This window comes from Microcaecilia unicolor, chromosome 7, assembly GCF_901765095.1.
Source record: "Microcaecilia unicolor chromosome 7, aMicUni1.1, whole genome shotgun sequence".
Taxonomy (NCBI): Eukaryota; Metazoa; Chordata; class Amphibia; order Gymnophiona; family Siphonopidae; genus Microcaecilia; species Microcaecilia unicolor.
Genome location: NC_044037.1, coordinates 190,069,004 through 190,094,406, shown reverse-complemented (window position 1 = coordinate 190,094,406; position 25,403 = coordinate 190,069,004).

Sequence of the window (25,403 nt, the reverse complement as noted above, 5' to 3'; positions counted from 1 at the left end):
AATGCTGCAGTATACTGCTGCCAGGAACAAATGCAGAATCCTTGTTGGTTTTCTTGCAGATTGTAACCAGGTATCACGTTGCAGAATCCCTATTGGTTCAGGCCTAACCAGGCCTTAGACTCCCAATGTATGATTTATTCAAACCTAATCAAGTAATAAAAAGGTGTACAAATGCCTTGATTACTGAAGAGAAACTTCCAAAAGTTTTCACTTAAAAAGCACGCATAGCAAAATCCTTGTTTTACTTCCAAAAATTAAAGTTTATGTTAAATATTTTTTTAGGGGACAGGGGGGTTGGGATAGAATTTAATATGAAAATTCTACATCTGTAATGTCCCTCTTTGTATTTATTTCATATAGTTATTTTAAATTACCCTTGTAAAGATACAGGAATAGCTGGTTTCTACATTTTCACTTCATAAATTCACCCATTAAAGTCTAATTTTGTGAATGGATGAATTTTATAGAATATTTCTGAAAAGAAAATGTCAGCTTTTATGTATCACTAAAAAAGGGGACATTCAGTTGTTTACCTACATGTATTACTAGCAGTAAAATCACTACAAATATGTGGAACAATGAGAGAAAGAGAGAGTGTTCACTGCTGATGTAATAACATTTTACCAAATATCTTTCTGAGAGAAAATTTGCTCTGGTTCATAAACCACAAATAGTGGTCCAGTGTGTAGCATGCACAAGTGTACAGCTGTGTGAATCAGAGGTGGCCTGTATGACATTCAAATGACATTCTGCAGGAAACTTTACGAGAAAAATTTAAATGTGACTTTGTCTAGACTGGTCATTGTTGTCTTTTTATAATTTTTTTCTTTGGTTTGCAATTCATTATAAAATAAATTGTGTCTAAAACAAAGAGTAACATAGAGGATAGGTGCACTGTTATTATTTTGCTAACATTATATTTTGTAGAGGCAGTGGTGGCCCTACCATTAGGCCACCTGAGGTGATGGCCTCAGGTGGCACTTTTCTGATGCTGCATCTCCCTCTTCTATTCCTTCCCCAATCCCCTTCCTCAAACTTACCTTTTTTTTGTTTGTTTTTTAAACGACAGCGGCAATGACAGCAAAACCAATTCTCATAGGCGGCCATGTTGCTGGTTCCGGCCCCCTCTCCCTACTATGGCCGACCTCCGAGGAAACAGGAAGTTACTTCAGAGAGACAGGCCACAGTAGAGAGAAGGAGTACGACCGGTGGCAGGGCAGGGAGTCACTGCTGCCGCTGTCATCACCACCGCCTTTTAAAAAAACAAAAAAAAGACAAGGTAAAATTGAGGAAGGGGGTTGGGGAAGGAACAGAACAGGGGAGATGTCAGATTGTGGCGGGGGGGGCAGAGGAGGAGCTGGAGCGGCAGTTCATTCCTCACCTCAAGTGGCAGATTGTCTTGTGCGGCCCCTGAATGGTAGATGGTTTGATCATGTGACTCCATTTCTACATGAACAACATTGGTTGGATAGAATTTAAAATTTTAGTTTTCATTTTAAAAATTTTATACGGACTGAGTCCTGGGTACTTAGTTTGTATGATTAATATATACCGACCATCTCGATGTTTGTGGTCCTCACAGAAACTGTTGTTAGCTCCTCCATCTTGCACATGCTATTGATTGAATAATACTACAAATAGAACATTATTTGGAAAAGTCCAACCTTTGGAACAGTTTGCTATCTAATATAAGAAATATTTCACAATACATGTGCTTTAGGAAAGCGATAAAAATATGGCTATTTCAGAAATACTATTACTACTTATCATTTCTATAGCGCTTCTAGGCGTTCGCAGCACTGTACACTTGAACATAAAGAGACAGTCCCTGCTCGACAGAGCTTACAATCTGATCAGGACAAATAAGGGATAAGGGAATTACTAAGGTGGGAATAATAGACATGGGTACTGAACAGGTGAATAAGGTTAGCAGTTATAAGTAGCATCAAAAAGGTAGACTTTTAGCCTAGATTTGAAGATGGATGGAGCTTGACATACTGGCTCAGGAAGTCTATTCCAGGCATATGGTGCAGCAAGATAAAAGGAACGGAGTCTGGAGTCAGCAGTGGAGGAGAAGGGTACAGATAAGAGAGATTTACCTAATGAACGGAGTTCCCGGGGAGGAGTGTAGGGAGAGATAAGAGTGGAGAAGTACTGAGGAACTGCAGAGTGAATGCACTTGTAAGTCAATAAGAGGAGTTTGAACTGTATGTGGAAATGGATAGGGAGCCAATGAAGTAACTTAAGTAGAGGGCTAATATGAGTATAGCAACCCTGGTGGAATATAAGTCGTGCAGCAGAATTTTGAACAGATTGAAGGGGAGAGATATGGCTTAGTGGAGACCTGTGAGAAGCAAGTTGCAATAGTCTAAGCAAGAGGTAATAAGAGTATGGATAAGGGTTTTGGTAGTGTGCTCAGAAATGAAAGGACAAATTTTGGTGGTATTATAGAGAAAGAAATGACAGGTTTTAACAGTTTGTTAAATGAGACAGGGAAGATGAGAGTGCTATCCACAGAGATAAAGAATGGTAGAAAAGGAGAGGTTGGTTTAGGGTGAAAGATAAGAAACTCAGTCTTGGTCATGTTTACTTTCAGATGGCAGTGAGACATCCAGGCAGCAAAGTCAGACAGGCAGGCAGGCTGATACTTGGGCCTGGATTCCTGCAGAAATTTCTGGTGTGGAGACGTAGATCTGGGAGTCATTAGCCTAAAGGTGATACTGAAAACCATGGGATAAGATCAGAGCACCAAGGGAAGAAGTATAGATGGAGAAAAAAGAAGAGGTCCCAGGATAGAGCCCTGAGGTACACCATACTGTTTTTATTGATTGTGGAATTGTTAACTTATATTTAATTGTAATTTTTAACTACTGAATTATAATTTTAATTATTGTTCTGCTGTAACCCACTTTGAACTTGACAGTTAAGTGGGATATAAATGCTGATATTAAATTAAATTAAATTAAATTAACTATTCATACTCAAACCTGAGTGACAGTTGATGACACGATGCTGTTTGAAGGAATCTTCAAGAAATGAAAAAGTGTTTCATCTAAATTAAAATAATCCAACAGAAAAGAAAAGGTCATTTATGGATAACAATAAACTGGATCAAACAGAACTTAATATATATTTCTAAACGGAGATAGAATTTTACATTGTTCATCATACTAGAAACAAATGACTAATTTAAAAAATGTTCATAGTTTATTGATTGCAATAAAATAAAACAATGCAGAGATAAAACTGGAGAGACTGAATTTGTTTCTATAACGTCCTGTCTGAAATTGCCTTATGACTTATTGCAAGGTCTTAGTAATATTGATTTCTGTGTGCAGGAAGAGCACAATAAAATTGATCTGAAAGAATTGTTTAAAACTTGATGGATGCATGGCATATATTTTTGGAATAGGAACTAGAATAAAATTGCCTTGTGTCCCAACAACCATATGGTCTCTTTAAGTAAATCCAAATTGAAGGAAATGGAACAACTAAAGTGTATTGATATAGCTGTATTTATTGATTTAATGCATTTATTACCTGTCAATCCTTTATACTCAATTTTGGTGGTTTGCAAAACAATTTAAAATTCTCATAAGAAATAAGACACAACGGAGAATATTCAATAAATAGTACCAAAATTTAGTCACTGAGGGACCCTTTAACAAAGGTGCGTAGGCGCCTATGCTTGTCCAATGTGCTTCAATTTGGAACTACCACCCAGCTACTCTCCGCCCCCAACACTAAAAACTATTTCTTATTTTTTTAGCCCATGGGTGCCTGAGGGTGCCCTGTGATATCGATTGTAAGCACGGTTTAGTGCTTACCGCAGCTTAGTAAAAGGACCTTAAAATGAGCAGAAAAACACAGTTTTCTCTTTTCCCAATAGTGCATGCATGCACGATGGTTTATACGTGGGTACACTAATGGGAAAAGCGCACATACTCTTGATAACATTCATTCTGGAACTGGAAAAAACAGGAAAGAAATGAACAAAATGAATATTCCTATAATTGACACAGGAAACAACACAACACAAACATTTTCCAGCTGTCCATCCCTAATGTACATACTACATTTTAGTGCATCAACTCTTCAGTGGTGTTTTAATGTGAAAGTTTTACATGCAAAATTTGTCTTTCTAGAACAAGTTTTAGGGCCCTGTTTATGAAGGCGCGCTAGCATTTTTAGTGCTAGCTAAAAATTAGCATTCGCTAATGCTAGATACACCCCTATATTCCTATGAGTGTCTCTAGCATTAAGGCGCCTATAGCATGGCTTAGTAAACAGGGCCCTTTGTGTGTAAACCCATAAATGATCTTTGGATTGCATTAGTTCTGAAACCAATGCTTCATGACAAATGTAAATATGTTTCTTTCCTACAGATTACCACAACTGGTTATGGAGCAAAGCAAGAAAGAACAGGAATATTCCCAACATATGAAATCTCTTTTTCCTTATGCTCCCCTGTTCCATGTCTTGTTTTGATGTCTATTCTTTCACAAGATCAAAGAATGTCTAGCAACGTCATCAGGGTAGACCTGACTGAATAAGTTAATCCCACATTCAATGGTGTGATAGTGTATCAGAGACAGCGACAATGCAGTTATCTTCCAGCCAAGTGACCTTTCTAACTAGTGTTCCAGTCTTCAATGCATTGCCAGGGGGCACCTCACCTGCTCTTTTTAATCCCTGTTATTATGTTTCTCATCAAAGATGCCACTTCATGCAATGATGGTATTCAAACTGAAGATGGGTATGATTTCAGAACCACTATATACCCTTTACAATCTGGAGGTTTCAGATGCTCACAATCTAAAAATGATCAAATATAGGATGGATCAATGAACATTCCATTCATGCATCATAAACAGTGTTTTGGTCATTTTTTTTACTCTAGTTTGCAAGGACATGCCTAAAAATGACTTCTCTATTATTCTGCTTGATATTCTAGCCTTTCAGCAATTCTGAACTTGCTTGTCTTTTTAGAGCATCTAAAGATTAGAAAGTTGGGGAGACAAAAAGATCAGGTTGAGAATCTTTGTCTTTGTTAGAGAGGAATGAGTGTAGATAAAGAGACAGAACATATAATGTGTATGTGAAGACAGAGCAAAAACTGCACATGAGAAAAGGCAGCAATGAAATTTAAAGAAAAATCAGTGAAGGGGATATGGGCTCAAGGCTAGGCTGAAGAAATCAGCCTCATGCAATGTACCTGTTGGCAATCTACAGAGTATTAGTACACCTTGATGAATTGAATCCGACATCTTACACATTTGATCTTCTCATGCATTTGGAAGTGCCCTTATACTCACTGTCTGGAGATGCAATGTTGGGATGCTATAGGCCTTTATTTTTAGGGTTTCCCAGTTAAGTAGGTTGGTTGATGTGTGGCAGATATGTGCAACTGTCTGTATGTTTCTTTTTTGGATAGCATCTAGCTGTGTATCTAGGCAGTAGGGTGGAGTGTCCAGGGGATATCACTGGGGGTCTTTGGTAAGAGTTGCATGTATGCCTGAGGGGTTTGTTTGGGGGGGGGGGGGGGTATGTGTGTCTGTGGGAGGTATGAGGAGCTGGAACTGGTGGAATGAGAAAATCAGTGGGACACTGTGATACCAGGGTACAAATTATATCAAAATGTTAGAGTGGTGGACAGTGGTATTTTATGTTAAGGATGGCATGGAGTCAAACAGGATAAAAGCCCTGCAGGATACAAAATGCTATGTGGCATCTTTATGAATACAAAAGCAATGTGATGGGGAAGAATATAGCCATGGGAGAATTCTACCATCTAACTTGACAGTGAAATGTTAATAGATATTAAGTAGGCTAACAAATTTGGTAATACAGTAATAATGGGATATTTCAATTACCTGAAAATAATCCAAACGAGAAAGAGAAAGCAGTAAATAACCAGAAGATCTAAACAAACCCCATTTCAATGTTTTGTAGCAAAGTCTATACTGTAACTTCAAAGCTAATGTTTGATGACCAAAAATATTCAAATCAACAATGAAAACAAAAGACCTCATTCAAAAATAGTGTCACATCCTCTGACCATCAAAGGTCCTGGTCAGACACATTATATAATCATGGGTCTAAAAAAAACTCCATTGAAAAACTCAAACTTCAAAATGTTATCAAACAACCAGTCTTCAGAAAATTGTACTCCACCACATCAATAGTTATTCTTGTAGGTCCCACAGTATGATATATCTAACATATTTTTAACAAATAAAGGACTTCAAATATCTCCCAACAAGAAGCCCTGTTTTGCTTGCCAGCTGCCTCAGGGGAACTTTCACTATCCCTGGTTTTACAGCCTGCCTCACTGACACAGACTATTCAATAATTACTGTGGATTCTTTTGGATTTGTATTAGGTAAATGAGACTTTTATTAGAGGTTCATTATTGTCTAAGATACACAAAGATTAAGATATATATATATATATATATATATATATATATATATATATATATATATACACACACACACAATGATTAAGCTATATAACTGAAAAGAAACAATACCTATCTATAGTTAAAAAGAAACTGGTCACTATATCTAAGCAAAGCTAGGATTTTCTAGACCAGGAAAAGAAACTATACATACATCACTGGTCATTACATCACCCAGGCTTTTTACATCAGCTGAGAGAAGCCCATTTTTCAGCTAAGCCAGAGTCTCGTGACCAGGAGCGGTCTTTCTATGTGATGCGTCCATCCATAGATGAACTTCCGACTTCACTGGTCAGAGATCCCCTTTTTATTAGGCTTAGAACTCATTTTCAGAGCTAAGGAAAATTACAGAATGCTTGAGACATGTGGGAATGTGTTCACATGTTTCTCTGTTCAGGTGGCCAGCCTGGACTCAAAACATGCTCCATCTCCCCCCGCACATAGCTGTGTCTTATCTTCTTACACATTCCAAATCATTTTTACACAAACAGAATTATACACTTTCACAATGGAGAAGGGTAGTTGGTGGGGTTCCTCAGGGGTCAGTGCTAGGACCGTTGCTCTTTAATATATTTATTAATGATTTAGAGATGGGAGTAACTAGTGAGGTAATTACATTTGCTGATGACACAAAGTTATTCAAAGTCGTTAATTTGCGAGTGGATTGTGAAAAAATTACCGAAAGGCCTTACGAGACTGGGAGACTGGGCGGCTAAATGGCAGATGACGTTTAATGTGAGCAAGTGTAAGGTGATGCATGTGGGAAAAAAGAACCCGAATTATAGCTATGTCATGCAAGGTTCCATGTTAGGAGTTACGGGCCAAGAAAGGGATCTGGGTCTCGTCGTTGATAATACACTGAAACCTTCTGCTCAGTGTGCTTCTGCGGCTAGGAAAGCGAATAGAATGTTGGGTATTATTAGGAAAGGTATAGAAAGCAGGTGTAAGGATGTTATAATGCCGTTGTATCGTTCCATGGTGCGACCGCACCTTGAGTATTGTGTCCAATTCTGGTCGCCGCATCTCAAGAAAGATATAGTGGAATTGGAAAAGGTGCAGCGAAGGGCGACGAAAATTATAGTGGGGATGGGACGACTTCCCTATGAAGAAAGACTAAGAAGGCTAGGGCTTTTCAGCTTGGAGAAGAGGTGGCTGAGAGGAGACATGATAGAGGTATATAAAATAATGAGTGGAGTGGAACAGGTGGATGTGAAGCGTCTTTTCACGCTTTCCAAAAATAGTAGGACTAGGGGGCATGTGATGAAACTACAGTGTAGTACATTTAAAACAAATAGGAGAAACATTTTCTTCACCCAACACGTAATTGAACTCTGGAATTCGTTGCCGGACAACATGGTGAAGGTGGTTAGCTTGGCAGAGTTTAAAAAGGGTTTGGATGGTTTCCTAAAGGACAAGTCCATAGACTGCTACTAAATGGACTTGGGAAAAATCCACAATTTCGGGAATAACATGTATAGAATGTTTGTACGTTTGGGAAGCTGCCAGGTGCCCTTGACCTGAATTGGCTGCTGTCAGGGACAGGATGCTGGGCTTGATGTGCATTTGGTCTTTTCCCAGTACGGCATATCTTATAATGAGAAAGTGCACTGTCGGTCACTCAGATAGAGTTGGAAAGCAATTTTTAAAATCCTTTACAGCCCCCCAAATTAGATCTGGGGCCCCTGGTTTGGATGATGGGGTCCCCAACCCCTGCCAACTGAAGCCTTTCTCCAGCGCTGTTCTCTGCGCATTGCCTGCTCTGCTTCCTCTCATGTCACGTAAAACTAAGCATGCATGACTTCTTGTATGTTCAGTTTCACTAAAACTGAGCATGCACATTACATGAGGGGAAGCTAGGCAGGCAATGCGTAGAGAACAGTGCTGGAGAAAGGCTTCAGCTGGCAGGGATTTGGTGACCCCTCCAGCCATGGTATGTGGACTTGCGGCAGGGAGACAGGCCAAACTGTGCCCCCCCCCCCCCCCCACACACACACACTTTGGGCTCGGGACCCCACAAATGTTGAGGTCTGGCTATGTCCCTGGTTAGAACATGGTACATACCATGCGGTGACCAACAACTGTGCAGTTAATGCAGCTCCACTTAGCACATCCAAAACCAGAACAGCAAAGTGTCTCAGTGCTATTTGTGACCAATGTACTGTGCACTAATGAACAATTTAATACAGGACCTGCAAAGGACATGCTATGTATAGTCTGCAATAGTTGCCATGATAATTTTTAACTTACTGCACATTCATTTATTCTTTGAAGGCATGGTAACAGCAAAATCTAACATACTTTAATAAAAGATTTCCTACATAAGTAGGTATTTGCAGCATAGCATTTAGGCAGAATTTTTGCTTTTCTGCATATATGTGTGTCTGTGGCGTAGCCACAGGTGGGCTTGGGTGGGCCAGGGCCAGGGTCCACCCATTTATGGTTCAGGCCCACCCAACAGTAGCACATGTTTAGTGGTAACTGGTGGGAATCCCAAGCTCCGCCAGCTGAAGATTTCCCCCTGATGGTAACAAAAATGCTACTCTCCACGACACTGGCACCTGCGCATGCTCAGTTTTCAGTGCAATACTGCTGCCAAGGTGGAAAGAAGCGTTTTCCCACCAGCTGAGATTTTTTTTTTTTTTTTTTTGAGGGGGGGAGTACACTTGGTGCCCACCCAATTCTTGCCTAGGCCCACCCAAAATCTGTTGTCTGGCTACGCCCCTGATGTGTGTTCATTTGCATAAAAATTCTAACCATTTATACACATGCCTTAATATGTAGAAAATGCCAAAAAAAAAAGCAATTAGCATGCTATGGATTATTTGAAAAGAAATGGAGAACTAAACTAAGAATATCATTATTCTGGCCACACCTTCAGTATCATACCAAGTTCTGGTCATCTCATCTCAAAAAGAATATAGAGGATCTGAAAAGGTTCGGAGAAGAGCAACAAAATAAATATAGGTAATTAAACGCATTTCTTATAAAGAAAGGCTAAACAGGTTAGGGCTCTTCATCTCAGGAAAGGACTGAAAGCAAATCATCGACAGTATTTTCTCTTGCAATGCTTAATTAAGCTGAAGAATCTGTTGCTGGAGGGTGTGATCAGATCAACTAAAATAGTGGAGTTTAAAAGAGGTTGGACAAGCTCACTTATCCCTAGAAATCAGCTATAAGAAATAAATGTGCTTTTTGGGATCTGCCAGTTAGTTGAGACTTTGGCTTTTCAGAGACTGGATGCTGCTATAGGTTCAATAGACCTTGGTCTGACTCAGCATGGCTGCTGAAAATCTTTCAAGGTCTACTTGAATTCCATTCCTATTTGATTTTATTTGGCCCTGCATCTGTGAACACAGAACCGATATATTTGTTAAGCAATTCTTCATTAGCCTCATCAGCCTCTACATATTCCTTTCCTTTATTCTTGGGTCTGACAAAGCCATTTTTACACTCTTCCTGTCACTAAAAAATCTAAAAACTGCTTGTTACCCTATTTTATTGTATTGGCTATTTTTTCTTCATTTGTATGTTTGGTTTTCTAATTATTTGCCCAGCTTCTGTTAGCTTTTCCAGGCATTGTTGCTTGTCTTCATCTATCCAGATCCTCTTGTTTCTTTTATCTCTTTACAACACCAATTGTATTTCTTCCGCTGCCATAACAGATCTTTGTAAGCCACATTGAGCCTGCAAATAGGTCGGAAAATGTGGGATACAAGTGCAATAAATAAATAAAATAAATAAATATCTGGGAGGGGGTTATCTGGAATGAGATATCTTGGGCATGATATGTGTGTAGGGAGAGTATCAAGGCAGTGAAAGTGTGTGTGCATGCATGTTATAGGTCACGGCAAGAAAACAGAAGAACAGTAACCCTTGCAGTCACGTAAACAAATCAATCACAGCGAGGGAGACAAAGAAAAGAGCAGCAGACAATGTCCAAAAAATTACCTTTATTGTAACATCTAAAACTCAACACGCGTCATGTTTCGGCCTAAAAAGGCCTTCCTCAGGAGTCTACAAACACACATATAGAAATTAAAATCAATGGCAAATATAAATGAAATCAAACATATAAACAGCGAGTCACCGTACTCACTCGCAAATGCGCAGTAGACTTCCCTCTCTGTCCCGCCCCCGCATCAATACGTGATGACAGGGGGCGGGACAGAGAGGGGAACTGCGTGAAGGAGAGGGAACCGCCGAGGTCGCCACCGCTCCCTCTACCCCCCGGAGTCGCCGCTGCCGCCACCCCTCCACCCGGCCCGTCTCTTCGCTATTCAACTTACATCTCCAGAGCAGGCAGATCAGCTGAGCTGCCGTTGGCCTTCCTTCCCTGCCTGTGTCCTGCCCTTGCCGACGTTACGTCACACGAGGGCGGGACACAGGCAGGGAAGGAAGGCCGACGGGAGCTCAGCTGATCTGCTTGCTCCGGAGATGTAAGTTGAATAGCGAAGAGACGGGCCGGCGGTGGCGGCGACTTGGGAGGGGGGGTACTGGCAGCGGCGAACTCGGGGGGAGGGGGCAGCGGCAACCCAATAGCCTGTTTTAACGGGCTTAACGGCTAGTGTATATATATAAATCAATATAAATACAAAATTGACACAGTATAAATAAATAAATAGTCATAAAAGTAACATATACTCTTAGGATAAATATATATAATATTGTTGTACAGAAATTATAAAAATAATAGTAATAATAATATAGAAATTACTTTAAGCACAATATCAATATTTGAACATTGTCTGCTGCTCTTTTCTTTGTCACCCTTCCTGCATGTTATAAGTGCAAGGGGGCTATTAGGAGTGTGGAGAAGCTGTCAGGGGCACATATTTTCCATCCCACTTTCCATTTTCTCACCCTTCTTTTTCTCTCCCCTTTCTCCTCCTCTTCCATAGCTTCCCTTGCTACATTTTCTTACTGTCCAATCCTCCTCCTCCTCCTCCTCCTCCTCCTCCTCCTCATGCATGCACATGATGTGTCTCTGCAGGCTGGAGCTGAGCTGTTGATTGTTTATTTTTCTGGTATTGCCCCAATACCTCCTGATCTTAATAGCTCAAGCTGGACCCAGCAGCAGGAGATGTTCTAAGCATCCCTTGGTAGAGGGATGAGTCTGATTTCTGTCATGGTATGTACAAAATTAAACAATATATACAGCACGTTTGCTGCTAAATATCTATCATTAATTTTACTATAAGGAGAAAAGGAACTGAGCAAAAACAATCCACCAGTGACAAGTACTTCATGGATATAGCATAATCATCAGTCTTAAACCATTATGAAAACAATCTTCTCCAATATACAACCATTTTTCAACAATCTTATCTTTCAAGATTTGTCTTCTTTTAGCATAAGTCCTTTTCTTCTCAACCCAATGGAGGCTTTTGTTCTACAATAAATCATTGCTGCTTCGAGGGCATCATCTTGACATCTTTTAAACTGCTTTGCAAAGGGAAGCCAAGGGATATTTTGCAGTTTAAAAATGCAGCCTCCATGTTTTCAATCAGCCACTGTAGAAGATGATGTTCCTGAAGCAGTAACGATGTATTGATTGTTTACTCTTTCCAAAAATACTAGGACTAGGGGGCTTGCAATGAAGCTACAAAGTAGTAAATTTAAAACGAATCAGAGAAAATATTTCTTCACTTAACATGTAATTAATCTCTGGAATTTGTTGACAGAGAATGTTGTAAAAGCAGCTAGCTTAGCGGGGTTTTAAAAAGTTTGGATGGCTTCCTAAAGGAAAAGTCCATAGTCCATCATTAAAATGGACTTGGGGAAAATTCACTGCTTATTTCCAGAATAACTGTCAAAAAATCCTCTGGCACTTCTCTACTCCAAAATGCAAATTCAAAAAACAATCTAATAGAGGAAAATTACAAGTTCAGTTATATGGTATGGGAGAAGTCTCATATAATCACCATGGCTGATGTCACTTCACCCTCATGGTGAACCTCAATCCGCGAAAATGTTTTAATCACAGACTACACCCCCAACCATCCAATGCTTGAATGTATATAACTATTTATTCATAGCATAACACCACAATATTAATGGTAAGGCTGTATGTCACTTATCTTGTAGGCACCGGCATACTCACAAGCCCCGACAGGTTGCCTGTTTCGCAATACATGCTTCATCAAGGGGGAATTGGACAGTATGGCTCCCCCTTGATGAAGCATGTATTGCGAAACAGGGTGAAGTGACATCAGCCGTGGTGATTATATGAGACTTCTCCCATACCATATAACTGAACTTCTAATTTTCATCTACTAGATTGTGTTTTGTATTTCCAGAATAAGCAGCATAAAATGTATTGTACTGTTTTGGGATCTTGACAGACACTTGTGACCTGGATTGGACACTGTTGGAAACAGGATGCTGGGCTTGATGGACCTTTGGTCTGTCCCAGTATGGTGATACTTATGTACTTAAGGCCTCCATTGAGCTGCAGAGAAAAGGACATCTGCTAAAGGGGGAGTGCTCAGTCAGTGGTGAATTTTATGTCCATAAATAAGCAGTAGTCCTTACTCCATTAGCACTTTTCTATTCTATGATATGAAAGTTATATTAATAAAGTATGATATCATTTTGCTGTTTGTAAGCACATTCTATGCATGAGTAAACTTTTGGGGAATTTCTTTTTCCCAAAACTCCCTTTGATCCCCCCCATCTGACCAGATTTACATACATAAGTAAGTTTTCTGTTTCTTAAACTTTAGGAATACTAGGAATGTAGCTTCTAGCTTTTTTCCATCTTGTGCAAACCTGTTTTGTATTTGGTTGTGGTTCAGGGGCTAAGAGTTCTTTCTGGCCTTGTTTGCAAAATAATATATTATGGTATGATTTTCTTTTGTTGTTCTACTTTTATCCTATTATATTAAGAGGAAAAAGATGATCACTTGAGGTGTTTTCTGTAAAGAGAATGAGATGCTATATTTTTAGCATGATTTCTGATGAGATCCAGCTTATAAAACCTTGATGTTGTTTACATTGACTGGCTTGGTGTCTGTGGATGTCAAAAGGATTGATGGCCATGCTGCATAAAAGAGTCTGCTACATCAAATAAGGTCAGATTCAGGTATAGCTTTCTTTTAGCAGCATTTCTATTAATTTACTTGCCAGTGGTTAGATTACTTCTGCTTTTGTGGAGAGGAACCACATCCATCCGTCTCCACTCCTCTAGGACCTTTCCTGACTCTAATGAAGTGTTGAAGTAGAGGGGCATTTCCGATATGAAGTCTAAGTGTGATTTTGGATGTTTTGCACAAAACGTCCAAAATCCGAATAGGAAAGAAGGTCATTTTCAAAAAAAGAAAAATGTCTACCTTTTTCTTCTGAAAACACTGTTTCAAACAAGGTTTTCTGCATTGGATGTTTTGAGGTTTTTTTGGTCCATTAAAAAAAAAAAAGTGCAAAACAGAGAGATTCATGCCACTGGGATGTAGGAGGAACCAGTATGTCTACTAGACTGGTCCCACAGACATCCCAGGAGAGCAATGGGGCATCCTACAGGGCACTTCTGTGCACTTCATAAAAATGCTCCCAGGTACACATCTCACTTTTGCTCCCTTATCTTATCCCTTGAGCCCTCCAAAACCCACTTCCCTCCCCCTCCATACACACAAACACGCACACACACACACACACACACACACACACTGTATACCACTACACTAGCCCTTATGGGTGAAAGGGCACCTATATATAGGTACAGTAGGTTTTGGCGACTTTGGGAGGGGTCACAGTTTCCACCACAAATGTGACAGGTTTAAGGAGATAGGGACCTGAGTCCCCTGCTCCACAGTGCACTGCACCAACCACTACACTACTCCAGGGACCTGCATTCTGCTCTAATAGACCTGACTTTAACATCTGAGGCTGTCATAGAGGCTGGTAAGCCATATTTTTATTCACATTTCCAGGGGGGTGGGAGAGGGTCAGTGACCACTGGGGGGTATTTGGAGGTCACCCCTGATTCCATCCAGTGGTCAGTTGGGGCACCTTTTGTGCTTATTTGTTATAAAAACAAGTATAGCTCAAAACATCTTAGTTTTAGTCGTGGACGGGGGGGGGGGGGGGGGGGGGTTGTTCCATTATGGCTGAAAAATATCCAAGTCTTAGGAACGCCCAAATCCACAAGCCTCAACAGACCCCCCTTGAGATTGGGATTTACTGCAGAAGAACAGCATAGAAAAGCGTCTGAAAATAGGTTTTGAAAATACTGATTTGGATGTTTTTTGTGAGAAAAACGTCCAAATGCTGCTTTATGCCACTTTTCAGATGTTTTCTCTTTTGAAAATGAGCCCCGTGGAGGGGCGTAATCGAATGGGGCGCCCAGGTTTTCCTGAGGGCGTCCTCACAGGACGTCCCCCGCGAAGGGGCGGGGAAACCCGTATTATCGAATCAAGATGGGCGGCCATCTTTCATTTCGATAATACGGTCGGGGATGCCCAAATCTCAACATTGAGATCGAACTTAGAGATGGTCAACATAAATGTTGAGATGGTTGACCTTAGAAATGGCCGTCCCTGGTTTTCGGTGATAATGAAAACTGAAGATGCCCATCTCAAAAACGACCAAATCCAACTCATTTAGTCATGAAAGAAGCCAGCATTCGTAGTGCACTGGTCCCCCTAACATGCCAGGACACCAACTGGGAACCCTAGGGGGCACTGCTGTGGACTAACTGATGCACTAACTGAACAGAAAAAGCCCTTCCCTTACTGTAGTAACATAGTAGATGACGGCAGAGAAAGACCTGCACGGTCCATCCAGGTGGGTGCAACATACAGAAGAAATTAGGCACATTTACAGCCTTAATACATGCATTCAAACAGACAAATGGACAGACAGCTATGGCTCAAACAACAATTGTTCTGGATCAGAAACACTCTCACAAATTGTTTGAATCAGTATAACTGCATTAACTGTGCAATTATGGACCACTCCTTAGGCAATAAACCAGAAAGGTCTCTGAGGCATTTTTCAGATGGTGTTGTCTCTAGGGTAGATTTAGAGGAATATTTTCACTTTCTCATTCTGAGCCCTCCCTGTATTTTTACATTCCTATCACTGCAGGGTAGGTCAAAGCCTGACCTTCCTTCAGGCAAACCAACTGGTTTAACATCCAATCTAATTTTATCCCAAGGAGTTGATCGCTATTCATTGCTAGCAGAAACTGCACAGACCTAAAGTGAAACAGGTGTGATTTTTTTTTTCTCAGGTACGTACTTGATCTGTAATATTTACCCAGGGAGTATCCTGAGAAAGAGATTGCACAATGGTGTCTTAATTACATCTAATTAGACCAGTACTACTAAAGGATTGTAAAATGAAGATGAATTGGATTAAACATATTTAGAATATGTCAAAAGTAATGAAAAATGTTACTGGCAGGCACTAGAATACATTGACACTATTATAGACAGTTTAAAAATCTTTAATTGCTTATTTAGCAGGAACAGCCATCTCTCCTACACCTAAAAGAGAACACATTTCCCTTTATTTGGAAATATGATTGATGTCTTTTTTAATTCAATTGAAGATATCTCTCAATGAAGATCTCTGTACCCTTCTTTAAAGAGTCCTTCAGTCCAATTTATTTGCTTGTTTCATTTTGTTTACTGATTTAAAAATTGCTTTCCCATCACTAGACACTCCAAATAGTATACATTAAAAAAAAAAAAAAACAGCAAAATCAAACATATAAATGGCAAGTGACCAACTCACCTGCAAATGCGCAGTAGAGACTTCCCTTTCTGTCCCGCCCTCGCGTCAAGACGTGATGATGTCAGAGGGCGGAACAGAGAGGGAAACGGAATCGGAGTCACTGTCGGATGCTGCCGCCCGGAAACGAACATCGCGCACACCAACCTCCACCCTCCCCCCTTCCCCGCCGCCGCTCCCGCCCCCCTCCGTATCGGGCCCCCTGCACTGACCTGACAGTGCCTCTCACCTCCGTGTGGAAGCGCTGCAGGCAGCAGCAGAGCGATCTGCTGCTGCCTGCGGTGCTTTCACACAGAGGTGAGAGGCGCTGTCAGGTCAGTGCAGGGGGCCCAGCACGGAGGGGGGAGGGAGTGGCAGCAAGGAGGGTAGCTGGAAATCTCACCCGTTTTAACAGGCTTAACGGCTAGTTAATAATAAATCAAATAAAACCAATCCCACTCTGAAATATACCTAAATTAAAAATGTTATAAAAACTTTAAAAACATAAAAATCAGGATGGAATTTATTAAAAATTCTCAAATTTAATTTTTTCTCCGGGCTCCTATTACACAGCAGCGCTACCGATTAGCATGCATTGAATACAAAGAAGCCTATGGGAATTAAATGGGCTTCTTCGCATTCAGTGTGCCACTAATCAGTAGTACCTATGTTAACAAAGGGCCCTGTTTACAAAGGTGCGTTACCGTTCGTTATGCTAGCAAAAGCGCACTCTCCACAGGTGGCATCACTCCAGGAGTATGTTTGTTCCACATGTTTTTATGATCCTGTGAAGTTTATTGATTTGAACAGATTGGACCCTTGAAGAAGGCTCTTCAGCTGAAACGTGGCCCGTGTTGGGTCTTTTCTTTGGGTTAGGGTTATCACTGGCAAATAAACTTTTGGACACTTTCTATCCGTGGTTTGCCTTGGTTATTTGGTACAGTCCCACTTCCAACTTTGCTTTGCTTCTTGACTTTTCCTGTGGAAGGTGTGTGGACCCAATCTGTTCCTCTTCCTGGCAGACACCATTCTGTAGCTCTGGGAGACCTATAGGTCTGCTGTAACTGTGGGTGCCAAAGTATGGCAAGGGTACACGAGAGCAACAGTATTCTGTAAGTGGCATGCATAAGGGGCAGCACAGCTCATACCCCCCCCCCCCCCCATGTGCTGCCCATGTGAATACCCACTTTACATTTATACACCATGCCACTTACACTCATCTGTGAGTGTGCAGGTATTCTGTACACTCATGTGTGCAAGTGGCACTGAATTGTGGGTTCCCAGTTATAGAATTACCTCCAATGTGTATTGTTATTTCAACATGTCTTCTGCTGTAATTGTTACTGCCTAGGTTTGGCTTATTTTTGCTGTACATCGCTTTGGGTGATTTTCTTCAAAAAGGCAATAAATATAGCCTAGTAAATACATACATACATACATACATACATATTGACATCTTACAAATGCTATGTACATGAAATTTTTTTGTCAAGCCACTATTTATCCATATAATAACATTCCAGCACACACGCACATGTACACCAGTGCTTTTGTTTTGATCATACATGTGCACAGCACTAGCTGCCCTTGGCACAGAACCTAGTGCACATGCATCAGGTGTGCTCTCCCTGGTTGGTGCACAAATTTGCATCTGATTAGTTTACTGCATCAGCAACTAAAACTTTCACATTACATCCACGTTAGAAACCTTGTGCTCAGTCATGACACATAGCTCTACGCATGGCTTTATGCCTCAGTCCCTCAGTTCTTATATATTGTAACTGATTAAATAATTGAGCTAAGCTTCAATTAAACCAAGTCTATTAACTACTACTACTATTTAGCATTTCTATAGCGCTACAAATCGTACGCAGCGCTTCACAAACATAGAAGAAAGACAGTCCCTGCTCAAAGAGCTTACAATCTAATAGACAAAAATAAAGCAAGCAAATCAATTAATGTGGGGGAGTGGTTACAAGTCAAAAGCAATGTTAAAGAGGTGGGCTTTCAATCTAGATTTAAAAATGGTCAAGGATGGGACAGTAATATTCCAGTAAGATGTGTAAATAAAAAACTTAAAACAAGACGGTCAATATATTGTATATGGATTTTCAGAAGGCACTTGGCAACATTAAAGACTCCTCGGGAAAATTTATGATGAAGCCACAACTTAAGTACTGCAAGCAGTTCTGGGTAGCTGCACCTCAAAACAGCAGAATGATGAGAAAAACAATTATAGGGCTGATCAGTCCTCTTATAAAAAGAAAGGCTCAACTGGTTAGGAGAAGAAACAAGTGACAGCTGATACCAACAGAGGTCTATAAAATTCTGTATGGTGTGAACAAGTTATTTATACTATCAAACAGTACTAAGACTAGAAGATGCTCCAATGAAACTATCCAGCAGTATATTTAGGAAATCATGTTTTGAGCCAACATGCAAACTCCAGAATTAATTCTGCTAGAAATGTGGTCAAGACTTATAGAATAGCTGACAACTTGGAAATCTTAAATCGAATTCACCCCTAACTCTGTCTTGATTAGATTATAAACTTCATATCCATGAAGCTCTGTGTACACCTAGCATAGCATCGTATAAATCTTTGGTAGTAGTAGTGGTAGAATAGCAGAGTGGGTGCAAGAATAGCTTTGCAGCAAGAAGCATATGGATAGAAGATTATGTAGACAGAAGATTGTGTCAACGTGGCACCTGTCATAAGCTCTAGAGAGGTGTTACCATTCCTTTCCTAGTTCTAATGTAGTTCAGGCCAAGCCAGAATCAAATGACAATCCCTAATTCTTACAACATTAATCATAATATAATATATTTAGTTATGAATTAAAATCTTTCTTATGAGTCACAGTTTTATGAAAATTTAGCTGTAGGCACAAAATAGGAGGCAATGGGATCAGCCCATAATGACTACAGCCTATTGAGTCATTGCCAAGCAATTATGGTTATAGCCTTCAGACATCTAATATGAGAGTACACACATATAATATTCTACCATTTGGCATCACTTTCACACAAATGCAAAGAAACCAGTTTCGGCATTTTCAGGAAGGTGTTTCCATTTGTTTCCACTAAATCCAGATTTATTAAATTAAGCTCTCCATATCTCACTCTCCACGGGCTAGTTTTCGAAAGAGAAGAACATCCATCTTTTGACATAAATCGGAAGATGGACGTCCTTCTCCTCGGGATGTCCAAATCGGTATAATCAAAGTTCAATTTAGGATTGCACTCCGTCGCAAGGATGGCCAAAGTTCAAGGGGGCGTGTCGGAGTGTAGCGAAGGCGGGGCTTGGGCATGCCTAACACTTGGACGTCCTTGACCCATAATCAAAAAAAACAAGGACATCCCTGATGAGCACTTGGACATTTTCACCAGGACCTGTTTTTTCTTATGACTAAGGCACAAAATGGTGCCCAAAATGACCAGATGACCACCGGAGGAAATCGGCGATGACCTCCCCTTTCTCCAGTGGACACCAACCCCCTCACACCCTCAAAAAACATCTTTAAAAATATTTTGTACCAGCCTCTATGCCAGCCTCAGATGTCATATTCAGGTCCACGACAGCAGTATGCAGGTCCCTAGAGCAGTTTTAGTGGGTGCAGTGCACTTCAGACAGGTGGACCCAGCCCCCTCCCCACTACCTGATACGTTTGTGGAGGAAACAGCGAGCCCTCCAAAACCCACCACAAACCCACTGTACCCACATCTCGATGCCCCCTTCACCCGTAAGGTCTATGGTAATGGTGTACAGTTGGGGGTAGTGGGTAAGGGAGCTATGTTCCTGGGAGCAATTTATGAAGTCCACTGCAATGTCCCCTCGGGTGCCCGGTTGGTGTCCTGACATGTCAGGGGGACCAGTGCACTACAAATGCTGGCTACTCCCATGACCAAATGGCTTGCATTTGGTCATTTTTGACATGGACATCTTTGGTTTCAAAAATAGCTGAAAATCAGAAACGTCCATGTCTAGGGACGTCCAAATCTAGGGACAGCGAAATTTAAGGATTTGGACGTCCCTGACGGTATTTTCTTGTTTCGAAAATACAGGTTTCCCCACCTCTGGATTTGGACATTTTGCAAGGACGTCCAAATCGCAACTTGGACGTCCCTTTCAAAAATGCCCCTCCACAACTCTTAGACTTCACTCAAATGAGGTGTGAGGCTTCTTAAGCACTCTTCCATAAAAACACATTCGAGAAATGCACATTTTTCTTAACAAAGTTAACATTTTTCAGGCTCATTCTTTATATTTTTTCAAAGCCTCACTCGTGTGTTCTCTAAACCATTTTCCAAATGTAAAGCATCTTTCATATTATAAAATGTTGCAGGGGTATACATGGAAGCATAGAAACATGACAGCAGATAAAGGCCAAATGGCCCATCCAGTCTACCCATCTGCAGCATCCACTATCTATCTTCTCCTCTCCATAAGAGATCCCATGTGTCTATCCCACACTTTCTTGAATTCAGACACAGTTTTTGTCTTCACCACCTGCACCGGAAGGCTATTCCATGCATCTACCACCCTTTCCATAAAAAGTATTTCCTTAGATTAATCCTGAGTCTATAACTTCTTAACTTCATCCTATGCCCTCTCATTCCAGAGTTTTCTTTCATTTAAAAAGACTCACCTTCTGTATATTAATAAAATGGAGATATTTAAACATCATATCCCCTCTCTCCTGCCTTTCTTCCAGAGTAAGCATTTTGAGGCCTATAAATCTGTCCCCATATGCTTTATGACAGAGACCACTGACCAATTTTGTAGCCACCCTCTGGATCGACTCCATCCTGTTTATCTTTTGAAGGTGCAGTCTCCAGAATTGCATACAGTATTCAAAACGGGGCCTCACCAGAAACTTATACAATGGCAATATCACCTCTTTGTTCCTACTGGCCATTGCTCTCCACCTGAGCATCCTTCTGGCTTTCACTGTCGCCTAATCTGCCCGTTTTGCCACTTTAAGATCATCAGATATGATCACCCCCCAAGTCCCGCTCTTATTTCGTACATAGAAGTACTTCACCCTCTATACTATATCATTCCCTTGGAGTTTTGCAGGCCAAGGGTATGACCCTGCATTTTTTAGCATTAAATCTTAGTTGCCAATTACTGTGCTATTCTTCAAGCTTCACTAGATCTCTCATCCGAGGTCTCTACCCTATTACAGAGTTTGGTATCATCTGCGAAGAGACAAACCTTACCAAACAGTCCTTCCGCAATATCACTCCCAAAGATGTTAGAATGAGCCAGCCCAAAGACAAATCCCTATGACACACCTTTTCCTCAGAGCAAACTCCATTTACCACTACCCTCTTTTTGCTTCCTCTTAGCTAGTTTTTAACCCAATCAGTCATTTTAAGGCCCATACCGAGGGCACTCAGTTTATTTATCAGTTGCCTAAGCGGAACCATGTCAAAGGCTTTGCTAAAATCCAAGTACACCACATGTAGAGCCCCTCCCATATCCAACTGTTTGGTCACCCAGTCAAAGAAATCAATCAGATTTGTCTGACAAGACCTGCCTCTGATAAAACCATACTGCCTCAAGTCCTGCAGTCTATTTGATTTTAGAAACATCACAATCCTATGCTTAAGAAGTGTTTACTCACCACTGAGGTCAAGCTAACAGGCCTATAATTCCCAACCTCCTCCTTACTTCTGCTTTTGTGCGGAGGGACCACATCTACCCTTCTTCAGTCTTTTGGGACCACTCCATACTCTAAAGAAGCATTGAAAAGGTCAGATAACAGAGCCACCAGACTCTCTCTGATTTCTTTAAGTACTATCGGATGTATGCCATCAGGCCCCATCGCTTTCATTAGTTTAGTTTAAATAAAGGTATTGAAGTCACATAACAGTAATTACTGGTCAGTATCAAATATCCACTAGAGTTCTTTGGGATAGGTGTTAACACAATCTCACCACAATGTACAGGGAATTACCATTAGTAAAGCAACTATTTAACCAAGTGGTTAAAACTGATAGAAAAAGCATCATTCATATTATTCATGATATATGCTGGGCAACGATCTAAACTACAATTAGATTTAGCATATTTTGTCAATAATTATCTTGCTTCTACACAGTGGCGTTCCTAGGGGCGCTGACACCCGGGGCGGATCGCCGATGCGTCCCGCCCCCCCCCCCCCACACACCGTGCAGCGCGACCCCCACCCCGGCGAAAGGACACCCCCCCACCCCGGCGAAAGGACACCCCCCACCCCGGCGAAAGAACCCCCTCACCCCCGGGTGCACTTTCAAAGTATTCATACTTAATTGCTTACAAATGATTGCTACCTTCTTATTTTGAATAGAAGGTAGCAATCATTTGTAAGCAATTAAGTATGAATACTTTGAAAGTGCACCCGGGGGTGAGGGGGTTCTTTCGCCGGGGTGGGGGGTGTCCTTTCGCCGGGGTGGGGGGATGTCCTTTCGCCGGGGTGGGGTCGCGCTGCACGGTGTGGGGGGAGGCATCAGCGATCCGCCCCGGTGTCAGCGCCCCTAGGAACGCCACTGTGTAGAAGCAAGATAATTATTGACAAAATATGCTAAATCTAATTGTAGTTTAGATCGTTGCCCAGCATCAGCTGCAGGAATAATGCAACTCATGTCAGTTGTTAGCTTGTCAATATTCAAAAGATTATCTATAAAATTAAACAATCTATTTGTATTTAAAGGGTTATCACCAATCAAGTTAGAATAGAATTATCTTTTCTTCTAAGTTGTTACCCGTTTAAACAATGATATTTTAGATTGCCAAATCAGTTTATGCTCAGGAGAGGAAGAATTTCTCCAAACCCTTTCATTCTTTCTACAATCTTGTTTCAGGGCCAATGCCTCAGCACTGAACCATTTCACTGATTTTCGTGAGATCTTAAGTTTAGCCTTGTATGGTGATATTACATCCAATTTACCTGAAATATGGCATACCAAGTCTGGAACAAATCTTGTAGGGAGCAAACCTCACCTAAACTCTGCAGTTTATTCCAAAATAAAGCAACATCAGTTTTCCCTTGCTCCTATCACTTATATATCTAAAAAGTGTCTTGTCCCCCAATTTTACCATATTGGCTGTCTTTTCTTCCATTTGTGACTTTGCTTTTCTGTCAGCTTTTCCAGCTTCTCATAGCTTGTTCCAGGTATTTTTGCCTGTCTTCCTCTTTCTGTGATGTCTTGTAATTTATAAAGGCTAACCTTTTTTCCCTTACCTTTTCAGCTACTACATTTGAGAACCAAAGTAGCTTTCTTTTCCTCGTCCTTTTATGTACTTTCCTAACATAAAGGATTGTCACCATTAAAATAGCTTCTCTCAGTTTTGCCCACTGCTGTTCTACTTCCTTCAGCTGTTCCCATCCAACTATTTCCTCCTTGAGGTATTCCCCCATCTTGACAAGCTAGCTCTTTTGAAGTCTTGAATCTTCAGTCTTAAATGAGCCCTGTCTCCTGTGCCTTAATATTGAACCATACCATTCGATGATCACTAGATGCCAAATGATAACCCACCATAACATCAGAAACACTCTTCCCATTTGTAAGCAACAGGTCCAGAATAGTTCTTTCCCACGTGGGTTCCATTACCAATTGCTGGAACAGTTCTTCCCATAGTGAATCCAAGATCCCCTTGGTTCTAGATGACCCTGCAGCAGGGATGTCTCAATCAATATCCAACATATTCAAATCACCTATTAATAGTAATTCCCTTTTCCTAGCTATCTTGTAAATGTCTTCAATTAAATCTATGTCCATTTCTTCTGTGTTATGATTCTGCTAGACAGGCAGGGGAATGACTGGGACTCGCTTCTGATTGGCCTGTTAGGGATTGAGCTGACGTCTGAGGCAGCAGACACCAGAAGTCAGATCTATTTAAACCTACCTTTCCCTACAGTCCATGCTTTAGCATTGATCCCTGTCATCTGAAGCCTGTTACCTTCTCTCTGTCTGTGCTAGTAGCACACCATGCTTTTGTCGGAGTTTGTTTACTCCTCTCTTTGCTCGTAGCTTCTCTGTGTGCTGGTTGTTCCCAGCATATGCTTGTTTGTTTGTTTCCCTAGCTAAGCTGCTTTCCCTGATTACCTTGCTTCCCTGCACCTGTGGGTGCTCTGTTGCTCTGTCTCTGTGTGCTGACTGAGTTCTGGTAAGAATATTGTTTTTTCCCTTTGTTAGCTTTTTCCCTTTAACTGCACTGTAAGCCTGGCTTCTCCCTGATTTGTGTTTAGCAGTCCTTCTCTTTAGCCTGCTTTTACGCTTTGTCTGTTGTGCTTGTCTCCTGATTCTTGTGAACATTGCCCTTATCTGTTTGGTGTATGTAAAGGCAGCCTTTCCTGTTTGTTTGCTTTTCCCTTTGTCTCTAGTGTCTGTTGTCTGACTCTGTGGCACAACCTTGCGTACTCTTGTGTGTGGGTTCCCTTGACCCTTGAGTGCTGAGTGGCACAGTCCTGTGTATTCCTATAGTGGTCTCCCTTACTCCTTGAGTGCTGTGTAGCATAGCCTTGTGTATTCCTTTAGGTGACTTCCCATTTCCTTTGTGTGCTGTATAGTACAGCCTAGAGTGTTCCTGTGGAGCTTCGCTCTTATAGACTCTGTGTCCCATTCTGTCCTTGACTTTCTCTTCCCCTGGTCGTAGCTTGTACCTGCCAGCTTCTTGTCTGTTACTCTTCCCTTGTGTCTCTAGCTAGTGCTGTGTGTGTTGCATGTGTGCTAGTCCCTTTTGGGACCACTCGTTGTTCTTTTTCCCTTCCCCAGTGTGTGACTCTGTTCCAGTTCGACCGTGAGGCCCGCATGCTTGGACTCTATGAGTGGGTTCCTGTTTGGCCGTGAGGCCTGCCTGAGTGGTCTATCTCCCTTTTCTGGTGCTGCTAGTTGTTTGTCCTGAGTGTGTGGGGCTTTGTGGCTGGGGTTTGCTTAGCGCCTGTTTGGTCTACCCTAGGCCTTGGCCAAGGTCATTCCTAAGCCTCGGCCTGGGCACAAGGGCTCATGAACAGTTTAACATTCTGACTGTGAAGGAGGCCTGTATATCACACCAGCGTAAATACATGTTGTATTCCCGCTTTCCAGATTAACCCACAGTACTTCTTCCTTACCCCATATGTCCTGCAATTCTGTCACTTTAATATTATTCTTTAATATATAATGCCACTCCACCCTTTTTCCTACCCTGTCCTTCCTAGATTATACCCAGATATAACTATATCCCAGTCATTGTTCACTATGAACC